Source organism: Cheilinus undulatus, linkage group 10 (genome assembly GCF_018320785.1).
Source record: "Cheilinus undulatus linkage group 10, ASM1832078v1, whole genome shotgun sequence".
NCBI classification, from domain to species: Eukaryota; Metazoa; Chordata; class Actinopteri; order Labriformes; family Labridae; genus Cheilinus; species Cheilinus undulatus.
Window position 1 is genome coordinate 21,608,297 of NC_054874.1, and position 6,000 is coordinate 21,614,296.

Below are 6,000 nucleotides of genomic sequence, written 5' to 3' on the forward strand. Positions count from 1 at the left end.
CAGTCCCACGTTACATTTTGTGTTTTAAGCAGATTTTCATTAAAGAGCCAACCAGTGGCAAAGATGTCCAAAATATTTTACAATTTTAAAAAATCAGGGTGATGCCCTGTTGCAATCTGGACTTGTGTTCTTTCTGGATCTTGTGTAATATGGGTATGTGCAATATACGTGGGCTGTTGGTCATTTGTACATCTTTCTTTATTGGTAATCGTGTGGATTTTGTGTAAATCATTATTATTATTATTATTATTGTGCTGGCAGCTGAATGTGTGCAGCACTTGGAGTCCAAGAAAAATTTCCCCAAAGGGGACAATATATTTCATCGTATCTTATCATGCATTCTAAAGAAAAGACCCCAATGCAAACTACAATATCCAAGGGCCTCACATGACTTTTTCTGAAGCAGATTTTCCAAAAAGGACCCACATGCAGACAGAGGAGTTCAAAAGTTTCCCAAGGACCCAAATCCAAGCAGAAAAGTCTGAGTGTTTGCCATCACATTAATATTCTCAAGCAAATCTTTTAACAAGCACAAAGATGGCCACTATGTCCAAAATACAGTATTTCATATTTTCTTAACATCAGTTCTATTCTAAAGCTAAGTCCCCAATGTACTACAATTTCCAAGGGCCTAACACCACCTTTTTAAGATTTTCCAAAAAGGACCCAAATGCAGACAATAGAGTCCAAAAAGTTCCACAAATCTTTGGGCAAAGACCCAAATCCAAGCAGAAAAGTCCAAACTTTCCCAAACATTTAATTTAATAAGTAAATGCTCAAAGATGAATTCAAATAAAAATGGAAACATCTTTAGTGTGAAATATTACATTGATTTTTTCATCAGATCTACCAATAAGGACTAAATGCAGACTGAATATTAAAAAAACTATAAATACTTTAGCAAAAGGCCAAAAAGAACCCAAATGCAGGCTGAAAAGTCCAGAGTATTTCATGTTACAGTCTGCTGTAATTATCCAACAAGAATCCTATATGCAGACTGGAAAGTCACTTCACTTATGTTTTAGAGCAACCAGCCAATAAGCATTTTTCAAGAGCCTAACAGTGGCAAAGATGTCAAAAATATTTTACTTCTTTTATTATTATTATCAATTATTCTTTGACTACAATTCCCAAAGGCCTAACACTACAATTTTTAAGTAGCCTAGATTTTCCATCAAGGACCCAAATGCAGACTACAAGTCAACATTTTCCCAAACAGACTGAATATTAAAAAATAATATTAATAATAATAAAACAAATCCTATAAATACTTTTAAAGGAACCAGGCATGATCAGACAATTTCATCTGATTGTAAAGATCATTTTATCACTTAAATGTATATCGAACAAAAAACTCACTAGATATCTGATAGATATTGAGCATTGAGGCGGCCATGTTTTAGTCTGACATCATATGACCACAGCGCTCCTTGGCTCGTACAATCCATCCAGTAACCTGGCTTTCAGACTACCAGCGTGTTTTTCTGCTTGCAGCTGACGCACATGTTTTCTCTGACATGCACCATCATAGCTTTCATACTAGGCGTGGAGTTTGTGGTTCTTCATAAGTTTTATGGCAATAAACCTCCCAACAAGTGACCTGATGCAGAGTGCAGTGGAACTGTTTATCTTTCTGTGACACACTGTACCTTGTGGAAACAGAAAGCTTCACAAATAGTGGACATTTATGATCAAGTTTATGGTTTATGGCGCTGTGGCCATATGACATCACACTACCAGTGCCAAGCAAAACATGGCGGCATCCTGATGAGTTTATAAGTTCCAGTTTACTCAAAATGTGAATATTTAATGAGTTTTTTCTTCAGTATACATGTTAGAGATACAAATATTTATCCAATAAGATAATTATGCTGGCTGCAGACTGCAGTCAAAATCCTTTCAGCTGCAAATGTGGAAACTATTGTACCATTAAAGTAGTTTTTTATGATCTCCAATAAAGACCAAATGCAGACGGGATATTTGAAAATCTTTCTTATTGGTTTTGTGTCTTTTTAAATAGATCTTTTAAAACGGTATATTCATGTTTTAAGCAGACTATTCAGCAAGCATGAAGAATATTCTAAAATGTTAAAATTCATATTTATTAAGTAGATCCTTCAACAAGGGCCAATATGCAGACTGAAACTGAACATTTCTTTTTAGAGAAAATGTTCCAAATACAGTGTTAAATCAGAATCCTGTAAACGGAAAATTAAATAAATCCTATTATACCTTGTTTTTAAGCTTCGCTTGTGACAAGGACCCAAACACAGGCAGGAAGAAACACACATCCACCTGCCCACTGTTGATTTTCACCACACTTTGTATGCTAAGCAAATCTGATAAGAACCTAAATGTAGGCCTGAAGACTCCAAATGCAGCCTGTGAAAACACGCTCTAAAACATAAAACAAGTCATATGAGGACAGGAAGTGTGTGTTTCCTATCCTTTATAACCCACGTTATAATTATTCCAATAAACATCAAGTAAGGGGATTCCTAGCTCATAAGAATTGAATGCAATCACCCCCCATTTTAAAACAAAGTTAAGAACTGGCTGTAACACTCCTCCAGAATCACAGCAGAGTCTGATGTTGTTATGGGCTGCAGCTCATTATTCTCAGACATACTCGGCTTGTCTGGCTGGCACTGTGGCTGCCTGGGACATCCAGTAAACATCTGTCATGAGGCATCCTTTAAGGGGAGCACAGACACAGTAAGCTACTGATCTAGTGACCCCACAGTGCAGGCATTCACAAACGGCTCTGCACCTGTGCGCGCTCTGCTACCGTCATGTTTAGGCCAATTCGGATGAATTTGAGCTTATAAACCGTTTATGAATCATTTATTCGCCTTAGCACAGTGGAGGGGGCCTAGCTGTAGGATGATGTGTTATCCCATTGGATTTCTATAGCCCATTCATGAATTATTCAGTAGTTTGGACTATAGATTATCCTCCTTTTATTCATTTCTTATTCATTTTTTGGGGCAGCACTGCTCGGGATGCACATAACGATTCAAAATGACGTCCACACACAGGCCACTGTTTGCCTTCAAAACATACAAACAGAGCTTCACAGCGAACAACCACACGTGGCATCTGTTTTTGGGTTTAATTCCACAGCCTTAAGCGAATAAGTCATCGCCTAGGCTGGAGGAAGTGGGGGTATTTTTCGCAGGGAATGGGTAATCGATGGAGCACAGACGAATGAATGTAGGCTACGACAGCTGTCCCGAGGAGGCAGGGCAGCTACTACACCGCATGCTTGGTGTGTTCTCTCTTTGAATAAAAATGTCCGATCACATCAAATCAAAGCAAAGCGGTAATAGAAATCAGCGTGTCTTCAAATGAAGCTGTCATGTGCATACCTAACAGAGCTCGCTCCCTGTATCCACACACACACACACACACACGCACACGGCACGCTGAGCAGCAGCATAATAACGTTTTCACTGCCTACCTCCGGAGCGTCTGCGCCCAAACTGCGTTTTTCCAACGCCGCAATGGGATCCTCCTCAGCCGCTTCGGACAGTATCAGAGATGCGTCTTTCCCCTGAAATGCAAACACTTCCCCTGCATGTTCCCCCCACCCACCACCCCTCTCCCCGCCACCACCAGCAGCAGCAGCCCGGGCCTCCAGTGATAGCAGGTGGACGCGCCTCTCAATGATGGAGACAGCGCGACTCTCCTCTCCCCCGCCGCTCCATTTTCAATTACGGAAGAATTCGTATTCCAGGAAACGCGCTATCGGCCAGCCAGCATGTCCTAATATCGCCTCTATTCTCGGGACAAACGGGCCGTCGCCTCTCAAACTCCCGATCCGCGGCGCCCCCTCGCCTCTTATCTACCTTTTACGAGATGCTTGATGTTGCCATTGTCACGGCGTATTTTTTTTCTTCTTTTTTTTTTTTTTTTGCAGCTGGACCTCTCCCCCTCCTTGCGACGCGCAGTCTCGTAGGCGCGCACTTTGCCTGCTCCCCCTCCGATTCTTCTCTGCCCGACCTATGAGCGCGCGCAGCCAGCCGACGCAGGGCCACGCACTGCTTTGACGGACGCGCTGAGCAAATCAGGTAGCCCACTCCAAATAGGACTGTATCATAACAGGGCAACTGCAATGACATGAATAATGAATACGCTACTCATGTATGCCTGTGCTGGATGATAGGCCCACTCACAACACTCAGCAGACTGCAAGCAGTGTTTAGATCGACTTAAGTCTCTCTCTCTCCTACTACCGGATCAGGACGGTGTCAAATAAAAAAAGATCAGAAAAGATGGAAATACATTCCAAAATCGATAAAAGATATTCAACTAATCCACAACATGAACACCATGTGACCCCAATGTGAGGTTTCATATGTCCAGAGGGCTCCATAAATATGCAGGAGCCCTTCTCAACATTTAACGTACCTTTAGTTAATTTCCAAATTCCACACATTATCTTCAAAATGAAAATATAAACAACATAAAACCTTCACCATTGAAAATGGAGAACAGTAGACAATAAATCTTCAATCTCAAATAAATTTGGATCATTAACGCTCTCATTAAATAGCCCTGATTGTTCATTTTTACTTTATCAAATATGCTGTTTGTTATATAGATTGACTGGTAAAACTGTGGCTGGTCACACTGGCCACAGTGGCAGGTAGACGAAAAAGTTAAATTATAACCCTGTGATGTATGGACCAGTGTCATGGTTTAACTGGCACTGGATTAATTGGTGCCACTCTGTTAAAGATCTTGTAAATTGAAATCCAAAGTGTTGGTCTTAAAACTCTAGATATGTTGGAATATGGTTGCTGTAAACATGTGAAAACACTGAGATCTACCTGTGACTGAATTCTGGATCTGGACTGTTAGAAACACCACTTTCCTGACTGGGTTTAATGTGTGCGGGGCCAATATGTGGGCTCATGATGTCACGAGCCCACAGTGGGGAATAACCCCGCCCCTTTAACGCTACTTTATTAAAACACAGAGCAGTTCATCTCAGTGCAGTCTGTTGTTAGCTGATATCACTGCCTTTATTGAAAGTTAACAGTCAGTTTAATGCTGTCTTTTTTTGTTCATTGTGAGGTAAATTTACCAAATCTATCAGCTGCAGTGGTCTATGGATCATTTAAAGCATCATAAATGACATTTGTGCCAGAAAAGACAAAGACAAAGTCTCTTTTCTGGCACAGAGCCAGAGAGCTGCACTCTGCTCATAAGGTCAACATTCAGATTTGAGCATTTTCTTAATCTGAGAGGCTTGTCTTTCTCCTGAGTGGGCGTGGCTTCAGATCATTCCACAGACACGCCCACAGCATCCTGGAGCAGATTTTAGCACCTCATTCTTCATGATTTTGAAGCTTAATTTTATAAACTTAGAGATATTTTATTTGACTGAAATTTGATTTAGGGGTTCATAGCAGAGTGACCCGACATACGACAAACCTAAATACAGATTTGTTTTCACTTTACCGGGTCTTTAAACGTTCTACTTTGCAACTCATTTCCTGATTTTCAGAATTTATCTTTAGAGACATCAATGCCACTTGAAAAGATTTTGCTGGGCCACAAGGTATATTTACATAGATAAAAATAAGAAAACATTCAAGTGACTTTGCAGGAGTCTGATAAAAACAAAGTCAAATGGCAGCGGCTCATCAATTGTACTGTGTGACCCCTAAACCACTTCCCAAGTAAGGTCAGTATCTGAAAGCAAAGCACTTGCACTGAAAATCCCTGTTTATGAATAAACAATATGATAAATAAACGGCAAATATTTGAGTCTTATATTATGGTTGTAGGAGGTTTTTCAGTCCCCAGAAGATTTTTTGATCTCAAATTTGGCCACAGCATACTGAAGTTTTGGGAAATGTGAATGTGTTGTGAATCAAATAAAGAAACACTATAAATGTCAAATTTATTGTCAGACTTGATCGTTTTCTAGTCTGGTTGCATTTACCATTGTCTGGCTTTCTCCTCTTGCTTTTTCACAGATAACGACTCTAT

At 40.2% G+C, this 6,000-nt stretch overlaps 1 protein-coding gene across 1 annotated transcript in view; it reads right to left on the reverse strand.

Annotated features, from left to right (window-relative positions):
- The window catches only part of nexmifb (neurite extension and migration factor b), a 98,574-nt gene extending 94,666 nt beyond the window's left edge, over positions 1 to 3,908 (reverse strand). Inside the window, exon 1 of the mRNA XM_041797007.1 lies at positions 3,461 to 3,908. The gene's annotated coding sequence lies outside the window, so the exon portion shown is untranslated. The remainder of the gene's footprint in view (positions 1 to 3,460) is intronic.
- Between the last annotated feature and the right edge of the window lie 2,092 nt (positions 3,909 to 6,000).